The sequence below is a fragment of the Vanellus vanellus genome, assembly GCF_965231255.1.
Source record: "Vanellus vanellus genome assembly, chromosome: 7".
Lineage (NCBI taxonomy): Eukaryota > Metazoa > Chordata > Aves > Charadriiformes > Charadriidae > Vanellus > Vanellus vanellus.
Genome location: NC_138912.1, coordinates 8,849,569 through 8,863,939, shown reverse-complemented (window position 1 = coordinate 8,863,939; position 14,371 = coordinate 8,849,569). Strand labels below are relative to the sequence as shown.

The 14,371-nt window shown below is 39.2% G+C and overlaps 1 protein-coding gene across 1 annotated transcript in view; it reads right to left on the bottom strand.

The window, feature by feature from the left end:
* The window catches only part of GFRA1 (GDNF family receptor alpha 1), a gene marked incomplete at its 5' end in the record, with an annotated part of 145,238 nt that overhangs the window by 119,863 nt on the left and 11,004 nt on the right, over positions 1–14,371 (bottom strand). The window lies entirely within an intron of this gene.

Here is a 14,371-nt window from a genome sequence, read left to right as displayed (position 1 = left end):
TTCGAGTATGATTATTTATTGCAGAAGCTATAAACACTAGCTGTGCTCTCAAAGAATCATGGAGAAAACATATGACCGGAAAGAAACCCCACATATGCTTGCTTATATTTGAATGGACTGCTTTTTGCTACAATGCTTACAGCTTTGATTTGTTAACAGATTATATGTGTAAAAATAAAATATTGAAAATAGCCTCAAACTAGTAATGCATTTACAATCTTTAAGGAATTCTTTCATTGTTATGGATCATACTAAATTTATAAGACAACCCGATCTAGTAGTGATGTTTTTAAATGCATACATTGAGGTGCAATGTTTTTTTTCTGTTCATAAGCTAAAAGCCAAATTTGGAACAGGGCATGTTATTAGTAGAAGTATGTGAATACCACAATTTATATCCATTTAGAATTTCTTAAATTGAATTACTTTTTAATTACAATACATGTATTTCAGGCATAAGGTATTCAAGTACAAATATTCAGGCTGTATTATTAAACTCTCTGGGATATAAAAATATATTAAACTCCATCCCTCTAGCAGCTACTGATGACTTATCTGAGTCTAGCAAAGCAATATAGATTACTTTTTTCCCCCAAATACCTTGGCAAGGTCACTTTTTTGAGAGTTGAAATGTAAATTACTTATATTACAGCAGTATCCTCAAAAGTTTTCATTTTGTGGATTAGTTCTCTCCTAACTCCGCCTCGCTCCATCTGTGCTATTTTAGGATTGTGAAGTCTGAAATGTTTGTTTTCATAAAAAGACATGCTAGGACAGAACCGAGACAACAATCTGGAAAATTAGTTTCCCTTAATGTTACAAATGTGGGCAGGTCCTCCCATTGCCAGTCCTTCTTCACCCTTGCCTTACAGAACTTTATATTTATTAAGCAGCTAATCTCCCTTTGCTCCCTATGGCCTCTGCCACTCTAATCTCTGAAGGTCATTGCATTTTGGCCTGGTCACAAGAGCATTCTTGGCCCATCCGGATTTGTGTCACCAACAAATTTGATCATTGTTGAAATTGCATCAAAGAAATACCCAACAAAGAAGATGCGAAGCAGCTGCACATCAGACAGAAAGGCAATAGTTTATAGTTTCCGTCATGAAAAGAGCTTCTGTAAATGCAGCTATCCAGAGCAGTCAAACACTACTTGAGAACCAGTACAAATTTCACTAGAATAAACAGATGCAACACACCAGTACAGATTGCCATGCGATTCGTCCTCCAAAAGGCATGTTTTGTGAATAAGATCTTTCCCAAAACATGCGCTACTATATCTAAGTTATGTCGCTGAAATAGAAACTACGAGCGCCTTGTTAAATGACAAACTACAATGTGATAAGCTCTATGAAAATAAACACACATGCAAAAAGCCAGCCAGATATAAATACGCATTCGTAATAAGACCACCTTGGTTAAGCACCCTGGTTTTTGAAGTGGTCATTCCATTTCTTTCTCCAAAATCACAGGCCAGAGGGAAATACTTCTCCAGGACAATTGATGTGTCCCAAGACAACAATGTATTCAAGTTGCTGAACTTCACAGAAATGCTCTTTCAGCTGTATTTACAAGTCGACTAATAATTAAATCACATCTATTTATTCCCTATGGAGAATACATGAGGTATTTCAGAGGTCCTATTTGATGTTTACAGCAAGTAAGGTCTGAATTCAAATAGGCTGGTGACCGACACCAACTGCACATACTGACTTGCTCTTACTTAGCTTTTATTTCAACATACTATTTTAAAAATAGAAGAATGCCAGTAATCATTACTATACTAAATTGGCACAAAAATATTGTGTAATCAGAACCTCTGGATGTGAAATGCAATAAAAACTTAGATACTGAGTCAGTTCCGGTATTGAATTCTTGTTGGCATGCTCCAGCCCTAATCAACATCCAGAAAGTTTTACTGGTGTAAGTGGTAACTGTGTTGATAATGATTTTACGCTTATATCTCACCTTTCCTTCACAAAATTTCTCAATTTTTTATCAAACACGCACACATTTAATGGGAGAATCAATGCAGGTGGTACAGTCCTGCTATGCACGCAAAAGGCCTAAAAGTGAAGGCTGCTGTACAAAATGGAGGTGGAAGGTTTCAAAAGAAAGGAAAGAAAATATTAACTTGGACATGACACCAAAGCAGATTCCACAAATATTCAGGAAATAAAAATTCATGGAAATTTTAAGAAGTTTAGCAGAGCCTATGAGGAATTACAATTCTTTTTCTGTTGAACGGTGATAAATGAATTCTCTGTCCAATAACACCACAAGATGCAGCTAAGTTTCAGTAAGATTGTGGGAAGAAGATACCCGAACAATTGTTAATGAGACCAGTTCCGTTTTCTGCCATATACTATCATAGTTTTTCCCAAGCAAGACAACACCAAATACAACATCCTAGCACATACTCTTTTTCTGAAACTCTGGCAACTCAAGGATTTGTTAGTAACAGTAATAATGATATTAAATTCATAATACGGCCAGTCAAGTCCCTTGGGCATTGCAACAGAACACTCATAAGCCCCCAAAACACAAAGAAACACCAAAATGTGTTGGCACTGGAAACAAATCAGAAAGAAAGAAAAGGAATGCAAATAAACCATGTGCCCTTCCTTTGTTCCACCTCTTTTTCAGTCTATGTCAAAGCAAGACTTTTTGTGGTCAAAACGCAGACACTAACTTCTCTAATTTGAAAACACAGAATGTTTTGTTAAATCCAGTCAGAAGTAAAATATTAATCACAGCCGTGTTATAGACCTTCAAAAGCCATTCTTTAGTCCTAAAAGCAATACGTATCCCAATGTCAGTGCCCTAGAGACTATACTTTGTTCACTTTGTCCACGTCAGTTACATTTCATGGCTTTACATGGCAAGATGTAATAGAGTGTGCTCAACTACACCCCAAGTCAAATGCTTGAGAAAAATGAGACTTCTCCCAAAGTAAGTACGAGAAAATAAAAAGCACCAAAAGTATTTCTAAAGTTTTTCAGTTAAAAACAAAGACACAATTCTGGGAGTCAACAGACATTGACTGAGAAGATCCGATACCCTGAAAGAGAAGAATTTGAGAGTACTAGAAATCTGATTTAGTCTATAGCAGTGATTACACAGTAATAAAAATTGAGCATGCTATTGACAAGTTTTATTTAGCTTAATATGGAAGCAAGCTTCCTTTGAAACAATGCAAAATATTTGAAAGCTCAATAATATTGGCAAAAATATAACAATAATTAAAAGTCAATGGAGGAAGGAAATGCAATTGCCAGATACCTCACAGAAAGTACACCTCTGTCCCTACGTTTGGAAAGTTCGATCTCAATCAAGCGTAAACATAACCAAAGCCACTGGAGGTGCTGAGGATTGTACAGTCAGAGTCAGCAGATGGTGCAGGGTCGCTGGACGGTCTGTGAACTATAGGGGAAAACACTCATAGCATCTCCTCCTTGCAATGAATCCACTCAGTTCAGGGTTTCATGAAGAACCCTTCTTCCACCTATGGCACCTTTGCTTCCTCAATAAGTTAAATTTGGAATCACATATCCACCACAAGAAGATAATTCCTGCAGTCTACGTACACTATATGCTATTTAGTGTATAGTCTATATACACTAAATAAGTATGATAAAACAGTGCTGTGCACACTACTAGAGTTTTAAACACTCTTAAGCAATGATGCTGCTTCTTTTTGACTAAATCCGTTAAGTGACCCAGTCGTGTTGCTCTCAACCCCCTTATTAAATATAGGGCCTTGGCATCATAGGGTGTGTCTATATAGCACAAATATATGTTGAATAAAATAATTTGCGTTCCAGATAGCTGCATTAGCACTTTCATAGAATCACAGAATGGTTACTCAATCTAATTAACCCCACTGAAAAGATGCAATTTTCCCCACAGCCTGTGCTTCAAATCTGACTTCTGATTACAATTTCAGTTACAGTTGAATAAACAATAAATAGGATGCTATGTGCCACTAAATTTTTTTTCAACACAATTTTTAATAGAGAATTATTTTATTTAGACTCTAAATGGTAATTAACTTAGGCGTACACTCAGTAGTTGTAAAATTCATGCTGTTCTGCACTTGTAGAGGTACAAAAGGTCCCTTGTTTGCAGTACTATTCTGATTGATTCCTATGGTAGAGCTGTTGATTCTCTGCATGAGTTTTCTCAGATAACACATGGCCTTTTAAATATTGGTGCACTGGGTATTTATAAAGCATATATTTTCTACCGATAAGCTGGGCAAAGAAAGCTTATTGAATTTTGTGATTTAACTCAAACATTGAAAAATTATCAAAGTTTTATACAATGTATTTTCAAATTATAAAGGCACATTTTACAATGACAAAAATGACCAGTATCAAAGACAAATATATTATAAACAGCGTTTATATACTGGAAACTTGAGGCACCTAAAAAGTGTATTTGTGACAAATATACCCGAATCTGCTTTACCATATCAAAAATAATAATTCCCTGGCAAATATCTGTGATTTTTGCAATACTGTGGGCCATGGGGCTGCACTACAACACATTGCCAGTAGGCAAGCACCTCAACTGTCTGACCCTGCGACTTTCTAAGATCCATGCCCAGCGCTGCGTATTGCTGCACGTATGACCTCTAAGTGCTCCTACACAGAGAGATAGAAAGTGGAGTAGCAGTTACTCTCTCTCCTTTTCCTTGTAATTCAGATCTTTCCTTAGCAGTGTACTTCAACTGAGCATCTCAAGAAACTAAAGCGGCCGTAGGAGCGCGATCTTATTTTTCTTTGAGTGAATGCCAGCACAAAGCCAGGCAAGAGTGACTGCTAAGCTGCAGTCTTTTCAGAAGAGCGGCACAAAAAGTGCCAAGATTATCAATTAAACAAAGATGGGAATACTGCTCTCCCAGTGCACCATCTCTGGGTCTAGCAGCTGTATACTTTACAAATACGAGCAGCTTGTTCTGTTTGGGAGCCGTCGAACTTTCATAAACTAGATGGCTTTACAAACAGGACAAGATGTTGCTGAGGATCTGGCAATGGAGGAAAATACAGCTGCTATCTGATTGCCGAGCTATAAACTGAGTTTTCCACATAAATTATTCTCTCCATCTGTGGTATGAAGTTTAGGGGAAAAACATAAGGCCACCAATTCTGTCCTGCAAAACGCAGGCATCATCTTTATGAATGAATTTCATACAAGGTCGCAGTACGATTTGTTCCTGATAGAGCAAGGCATATAGCTTCTACACCATAACTGTCTAAAGCTTGCCTGCTCTCCTGAAGTGAATACCAATTTAAAGAGGCAGACGATGATCACAGGAGTGCTTAAAATACACACAAGATGCATGACAAGCATCACAAACAGGACATTAGAGTGCTCCACAAAAACCTATTTTGTCACTAAAAGGGTCTCGGAGGACTTTCAGCAGTATGAGAGGGAAAATGAGGAAGTAGAGTATTGAACAGAGACACACACGTCACTATCAGATGAACCTTTGTCAATGTAAGAGAGGGTATGGAACATCCTACGCATCGTAAATAATTACAGATCTTTAATTTCAAGAGCTGCCCACATGGAAAACCTCCTCTACTTGGAAGGAATTTTCCTGACTCTGCGTGATGTAGTCTCCTTATCAGATTGCTCAGAGCAAAGAAGCAGTAGTCGTAATATGAGAATAATTATCAAGAACAAGTCCTGTTTTGTGGAAGAGATCTCTCTAGGATTATCTGTCAGAGGCATCAGACAACTGCATGAAAGCCTACATAAAACCTCTGAGAGCTTTTAACCCATACTTTTTAAGACTAATGAAAAATAACATTTAGAATTAGACCAAAGACATGAAAAACATTTTTTAAATGTTATGGAGCTTAGAAGTATACCACAGGGTAAACACAATCCTCGTTCCTCACATAACTTAGAGAGAAGGTAATAGCTGTGTCCCTTTTACGTGTGAATAAAGCAGGCGCAACACACATGCGGAGTTCCAAAAGATGCAGTTAATCAAAACGTCTCGAGATCGCATAGATGAGGTATATTTGCAAACTCCAATACCCAAAGAAACACCGTTGTTGACAGTGGTTACATTCTGCAGCTTGCCTGCGAAAGTTTCATTTGATCTTAACAAAAATTTTGCCCAAGGAGGGACTAAAAATATCATCTAGTGAAGCTGATTTTGATCCAGCTCTGATGGAAAACAACTGGAGAATCAATGGTAGCCGAGGGCCTACAGTACCCATAACGAGACCCTGATAATAGAATGCAAAGAGGTATCCTGTGACTAAAAGCCAGAGAAAACACCTTTCTGCAGTTAACTATAAAACATATTCTACAATAAACATTTGTCATAATTTAATGCTATGAACATGGGTTCTCCAGAATAAAAAAAATTCTTGCCAGATGAAGAGACAAAATAATACGAAATGTATTTTGCCCCAGTGTTTCCACCATATATGAATGGAAGAAAAACGAGAAGCCAGTTTCACAAGAGCTGATCTAACCCCCATATTAAAAAAAAATAATCTGTAATTAAAAGAAGTAATTGGCATACTACTGTAATTACTTCAACATATATTCTTCAAAGAACAACGTGACCTGATGAAATAAACAGGTTTAAACATGTAAATGTCACTTATCTTCCTCTGCCAAGTGTCCTTAAGAACCACTATTTTGCGTGCAAAACGGCTGCGGCAATTTCACTGGTCTCCATATAACCAAATTCCTCTGAAACATATCTCTTAAGTTTCCTATTAGTGACCAATTGACAACTAGTGAAAATAGCAACAAATAGAATAATGCTTATGCTGCATTACACATTTGGATTCACTGTATTAGAATATAACATAATACAAGAGCTAACGTCATTCTACCACGTTAATAAGCAAACTGGTCATTTCTTTCTCTCCAACAGCAAATAGAGGCACTACATGTTCTCCATCAGGAACATCTTGCCAACTCTCAAGTTTTGGTACTCAGTGGAGTAGCTTTTTGAGACATGTGAAAGGGGAGTGAAAACAATCAGAGGATTTTTCTGTTTAAATATGTCTTTTACACTACCTGAAGCTCTCCAATTTAGTTTGACAAACTCTTTGGTTTTATTCATACACAGAATGTCGCCTTCTTCCCTTCTACTAATCTGCCTCATTTCAGATGTTACTGTTTAAAGATTGTATTTCAATTGATTATTCAACATTTACTTGTCACCAATGAAGAAAAGAGACTGCCAGAAATTCAGGTATTTAAATTCTAAATGCAGCATAAAAATTAATGCTGTATGACAGTTATCACAGGATACATTCTCTAAACAAGAAAAGACAGATTTTCCATATGAAGCAAATGCAACTCGGTTCTTTCTTCTTTGTTTTATTAAATAGAAAAGTGGTGTGATTGTCTATCTGAAGTACAATTCACTTCATTAACTTCAAGAAAATAAATGGGCTCTGAAAGCCAGACGTGAGATGGGACTTGCATACTCGCCTTTTGAGTATTAATTTTTTTTCCAGCTGTGGAGCCCCCAACACAGGAAAGACATGGACCTGTTGGAGCTGGTCCAGAGGAGGGCCACGAGGATGATCAGAAGGCTGGAGCACCTCTCCTATGAGGACGGGCTGAGAGAGTTGGGGTAGTTCAGCCTGGAGAAGAGGAGGCGCCGGGGAGACCTTATAGCCCCTTCCAGTACCTAAAGGGAGCTACAGGAGAGCTGGGGAAGGACTTTTTACTAGGGCATGTAGTGACAGGACAAGGGGGAATGGCTTCAAACAAGAGTTTCACTCTGAGGGTGGTAAGGCACTGGAACAGGTTGCCCAGAGAGGTTGTGGAAGCTCCATCCCTGGAGGTGTTCAAGGCCAGGCTGGATGGGGCTTGGAGCAACCTGGGCTGGTGGGAGGTGTCCCTGCCCACAACAGGGGGTTTCCAACCTAAACCATTCTATGATTCTCCTTGTTTCCTACCAACTATCACCCTTGAACTCATTCCACCGTGATGCAACAGGTACAGGCAGAAGAATTAGTACAAAGAAATCACCCGTGACGTAGCTTGCAATCCAACAGCAACAACTGCTGTGAGAATATTTGGCCTTATGCTGCTAATGTCTTGAAAAACAGGCTGACCTATGGTGACCTGTGGTTTAAGGACCCCACGGTGTATTGCAAACAGGAAGGTTTGGCTCTTCACAAATTGCAAACTGGTGTTCAGCTGTATGAACAAAGACATACAGACACATCTCTCTTCTGCACAGTCCTCTCTAAAAAGCACTATGGCACCAACTGGTGGCCCTTCTGATACCACCTGTAAAGGTTCTGACAACTCCTAACAGGAAGAAAAATGCAGTCTCACAGAATGACCAACCTAGAGTACAGTCAGGAAATCAGGATAACTGCATTTTTTTCCCCAATGGAAAAGAGCTATTTTGGGGAAAGGTCTGGAAGTTTACACAAATGAGCCTCCTAACCTTCCTTTCAGTAAACCTGCTGTTGAATGATTTATGAAACGAAACTTTCCAGTCAGACAGGAATTAGAGATGTGTTTGTACCTTAAGTCTCCCTTTAGTATATGTATTAGTCAGATTTTAAGTACATCAGCAAAGGTGATCTTAGGCACTGGTACAGCATTGGTTCATATCACATACTGGAAAAGGAGTTTCGAATGTAATTTCAAGCCCGTGTCAGAAAGGAATTGTACAAAAGAGAAAAAGCTGAAGTCGTAAGTTTCCTGACCTCCAAGTGCTTGTCTCTGCCAAATATACATTAGCTCAGCTTTTACATTTCGTGTGAAAAAAGCTAGAGTCTGGCCAGCACCTATTCACTCAACTCTTAAAACAACTAAGGATAAAACAGTCAAAAGCATGAATTCAGCCACAACTTCTGCCACCGGTGCAGCTTCTCATGCTCGCATTACACGCAAAGGGAAACACCCTGGGTTAACATCCGGGTGTTGTGTGAAATAGATAAGCACTTCATTTGCCAATTAAAATTAATACGATCTTCTATGCCAAATACGCTGGCTGCAGCTCTTCCAACGCCAGCGCACCCCCCCCCCCCCCCCCCCCCCCCGCCTTTCAGGCGAACCCAATCTTTTAAAGCAAATCCGGGGTACTCCAAACTGTACAGAAGAAGCGTGAACAGCAGGAGTCCCCCAGTGGTAAAAATACCTTAAAGAAACCTTCTCCTCTTCGCAAATACCTACTGTACAGTATTTGGCGCAGCTAGCCAAAACCTTGTCTCTAAATAGCTGCGGAGTGATTTAGATTTTGCCACTCTTTCTTTAAAAAAAAATAGTTCAAAGTAATACATTTACTGCACACTAAGAATATACATCTGAGAAGTTAACACCTTTAAAAAACCTTTCTAGCTTTCCGGTTACAGAGTCTAATAAATCATTCCTAATATGCCCAGTAAATTATTAAAATCCTTTTCTGTTATTGTATCACGTCACACAACAAAAAGTCATCACCCAGAATTAGATCACTGCACTCAGCTACAATCCAGGGAAAAGATGATTTGTAAAGTATTACTCTGAAATACCAAGGTTTTCTGAGTTTAAACATATTTTAAATATTATAAATCCTTTTGAAATTCTGAAAACCACAAGGAAGCATAAGGAATAAACCTTAATTCTCTGTGACATGCTCCTTGAGACGCTGATCTTGTTCAACACGTAGCATTCACATCCAGGAACATTATGAGTTGTCACCCTAATCTATCAGCGACACTCTCCTTGCCGCGGAAGTACAACCTGCTCCTTAGATAGCGGGGCTATCTCTTACAAGCGTTTTACACGTCTCCCCTTCTGATAGCTGCAGTGGGAAGTAGCTCTTCTCATCACAGTCCAGGTCCAGAATCATTTATTCTCTTTCTCATTATGGCTAAAGACAGAAACTAGTCACTTCAAGTATTCCACAAGCTTGAGTATTGACTCTTACAAAAGCAATCCCGAGTCTTTCAATTAGCACATATTACTGCTCAAGGGGGGCTAACTATTGGCCCTATTTTATTCTTTTTGCGACAAAATAGTTCATTCTGTAACTTGCAAATTGCATTTCTCTTCACAGTCTACACCAGATTTTTCATACTGCCTGTGTTACAGACATCTGTGATTTTTTTCTGAAGATCCTACTGAAAACAGCTTTAGAGAAGACATTGCCATTTATGAAATTAATTTCTTTTGTCTCCTGTTAGTGTCCGAGGTACAGTCACTTACTGATTATCTTTTAGGTATGTTTTAGTTTCATTATGTCTGTCCCTATATAATTAAATACATATTTAAATCACCAAATTAATTTAAAATAATGATACAAAATAAGTACAAACAGTTGCAATGCCACAAATAAAATTTTGAAAGGCAAAATGGAATAACATTTCCTGTTTTCTTAGCTTGGCAAAGTATTGACATGTGAGAGATGTTTAGGCTGACATTTTCTCTTTAAAGCAGGACCAAAAGTTCGCAACATTTAAATCCTTGACCAAAGGCAACAGCAAGGAGATAACTCTCTTTTTAATCATCTGAGGAACCAATAAGCTTACTTGCAATTAGCATGAATGAAAGCTAGTATCAGAGTGCATAATTATTGCAGAGCAATGCAGTACCTAAGCCCTAAAGATGACAGCTTCACAAGTGCAACCATTCTCTGTCTTGTTAAGTGAATAATTTAAAGTAGATAATGAAGAACACTGCAGAGCGGCAGCTTGCACCGGATGTCACTGAAAGTCATCTCTTTTCAGAAGTACCCCTATAGCATTACAGATGCCCGGATGCCAACACATTGTGTAATGAATAAATAAATAAATAAAGCTCAACCATCCCAATTATTCAATGTTTATGGCTGCAGCTATGCCATTAACGACGTCTTTAATTTATTGACACCCTCACCTTTTAGCTGCTGGTTCAAACACAGTCCAAGAGGGTAATGACCGAAAGCATTTATACAGCTGCACGGTGAACTACACAGAACAAGCCGGGGGCAAAGGGGTATATTAAGGGATAGGTATCCGAGCTACAGAAATCATCATTATAATTGGCACCTTTGGTGGCAGCTTCCGCGTGGAGGGGAAGGACTTAGTGGGAATGAAAAATGGACTACCTTCCCATTCCTAGGGCTACTAGAGCTCTGCTCTAGTAGCAGGTTGCTTCGCTCAGCTCTGCCAGACTGGGCAGGTTGTAGGATTGACAATTTAATACCACTTTGCGGATAGCGAAGGCATTTGGTACCAATTTTCTTCAAACAGGCTAATTCTACATTTATTCTTATTTATGCTTTCTAATCTTCCCACAGCTCTTAGAGAAAGGTCAAGGGCATGAGGATATTTTTAGCTATACAGCAGAAATTTATTAAAAAGCTAAATGAAGCTCCAAGTCAGATTCAGATAATTCTCTATTTACTAAATTAAAAAAAAACATTGTATGCCTTTCTCCCTAAACATTAGTGAAGCTAGAGTTCATACATTCACTTTCTACCCAACCCAGAAGAGAGCCGTCTAGATATTTTTAAACTGAGAAAAAATTAAAAAAAAAAAAAAATCCCAAACGCCAAACCCTGTTGAACACAATTCTCACACCAATTCATAGACAAGATTAAATACACTAACACACCACATTTCTTTGCAAGTCTCCTTTAATTTTGTGTTGTGAAGGTGGGACATTTGGCGAGGGGAAGAGACATCTCAGGCATCAGCAGCCCTGGGGAATGTTTGCTTAGAAACACACACAGTTTGACCTCTCGAAGGATCAATGCAGTTTACTTCATCAGGTTGTAAGTGTTATCAACCGCTGCAAGTTTGTGTCTCCATTTCACTATTGTGAAAGTAAAATGAAGTAAACAGAGTACAAGAGAAAGAACTGACACAATTTCTCAGTCTATACGGGTTTATTATAAAGCTATTATTTTCAAGACTTTTCATATGAGAATACTATAGGCAGTTCATACCTATGCAATCCTTTAATGAAATCTGACAAGCAAATTTATCAATTTCTAATAGAATTTCAAATAGCGCAGACACCTCACTGTCTTCAATCATGTCTTGTTTCATGACTGTGTATGTGGGGAAGAGACTTGTTTGTCCGGGTCCTAATGGATAACATGATGGACATTCCCATGGCAATGTAAAATGAACAACAATAAAAATGATAATTTACTTTACTGTCAGGTGCTGATCCTGTAGGTGTGAAGGAGAGCAAGTAAAGCTGCAGGGACTGGGCTTTGATCCGGTATTGTATTTAAATATTCTGTAGTTGAGATCTAATTGCACTTAATCTGCTCAATAAAATTATCTTCACTGTTATTAGTATCCCAGACTTGTGTTATTATATAATCCTAACCTATTTTTTTAAACAGACATTTTAATCTGCTGCTTAAGCGCTCATTAATGCAAAGCCACTGCTGTGCAGAATACATTTCACTCTATTTGCAAGCGGCAAGTGCGGGGAAGCCTGGGTATTTGGACACGAATTCTTTGAAACTACTACCAAATGCTACTATTGCCTTGCTTAATTTTGTTTATGGCCTTACCACAACAAACATCAGCAAAACTTAATCCTTAATCCTAAAAATTTCCATCTGAAAAAGATGACTTGTAAATACAATGTAGTATCCTCCAAATAGTCAAACGCAATATATGTCTTCACATATAACAGCTCTTGGCTGGGTCCTTTCTTTCTTGTTTCATTTCTAATCTGAATAAATAATCTTCACACCGACTAACCTAAATGCATGAATTGTTTCCCATTTTTGGAATCCTGAGATGCTCAACTATCTAATACAATTGTCAGCCAACAACGGTACTTAATTGTCTGCATGTTTCAAGTCCAGCGCATATTTATTTATATCACTTGCGCAACACACTAGATATTTTATGAGACTAGAATATGATGAGATATGCCACAGTCTAATGCTTAGCATTTTGACAGGAACCGTATTTGCTTTTTAAATCTTAATTTTTCAAGGAAAGGTAGGTAAATCGAATATTAGTCTCCTCTATCTTCTCCGCACCTCTGTAGCTCCCAGTGGGTTTTTAACCCACAGGACATACTCAAACAAATTTGACAGAAGCATAAATGTGAAGTTCTTACAAATTTTATGAGAAACGGCAAGTTTTACACCCAAGTAGACCTGCCTGCTGAGGACAAGGCAGGCATGTCTCTTGTTCCGAGCCATTCCGAGAGGGAGCAGGTGCCTGCTCACCCACACAGTCCTTCAGCACACGGAACACCAAGCCAGCCACAGCACGTGCTGCCCCACAGAGACAAGAGAGATGGGACAGAATTAAGGACGAGTGAAGTGACATGTGGAGAGGGCACAGCACAGGGAGAGGAGACGGGAGATCTGTCTGTGAAGAAAGTGGGGGCATCCAGGAGATGGAGGACTCTGGTAGGAAACCAGGCTGTATTAGTTCCGTTGCTCAGGAACGATTCCTTTTATCAGACCACATCTCAAGCTCTTTACAGGGAGGGTGAGAGAACAATCTAGAACGCTGGGAAAAGCGGAGTTTAAGGTAAGCTTTCGAGGAACAGAGAAGGCAGCGCCTCACCAGAAGTACCAAACAAGGTAGGACAGGGAGGCGTTGGGGGAACAGAGAAAGGGAGAGCAGGGTAGGGGGGCAGAGGCAGACCGCAAAGCAAAGAGACCAGACAGGAGGGCAAAGAGAAGCCTGTCGTAAAAAGGAAAGGGAAAAACTGTAGTCAGATTTCTGAGAAACGGGTAGCTGAGGTGGAAAGCTGAGCCACTCCATGCTGCAGCGACAGAGAAAGAAACCAAAGTCCTACCACCGGAGGGGATTTGGTGGAGGAGTTACAGTTGAGAGAGAGCGAAGTCGACAATCAAAGAAGGCACAGCGGTATACGGAAAAGGAACGTCAAGGCAGGAATGAATCGTGGTTATTAGCTCAAGGAAGCGAGAGCAGTTAGCAGGAGCCAGACTGTCAGGGTTAAACATCAGAAACGTCAGCAGTGGGCTGGAGGCTGTGGGACGGGGGCGCGGGGAAAGTCACGGTACCGTCTCCTGCAGGGGAGGAACACAGAAACCACAATTTCTGGTTTTGCTAAACTGAGCTTTAGTACTGAATTTAGGGTGCAGAATTTAAAAGCTTCCACTTTCTTCCTTTTAACGCTCCTGAACCTCATCAGCTGCATGACAAAACTTTAATGGCAAGATGCATTTTATGGACACCAGACAGTGATAAAATCATATAACCAGTGAATGCAGAAATTCATCTTTATTTATGGGTTCCTACTCAAATTGTTTGATATCTTCAAGTCCCATCATTTCTGCAAATTTCTATGCAGGAAGAGCTCTCTCTATGCCATTACACTTTGTGTCATGCATCTCACGTTAAATTTCAGACTGAGTGCAGATTGTACGGGACAATAGCCTGACACTTCTAAA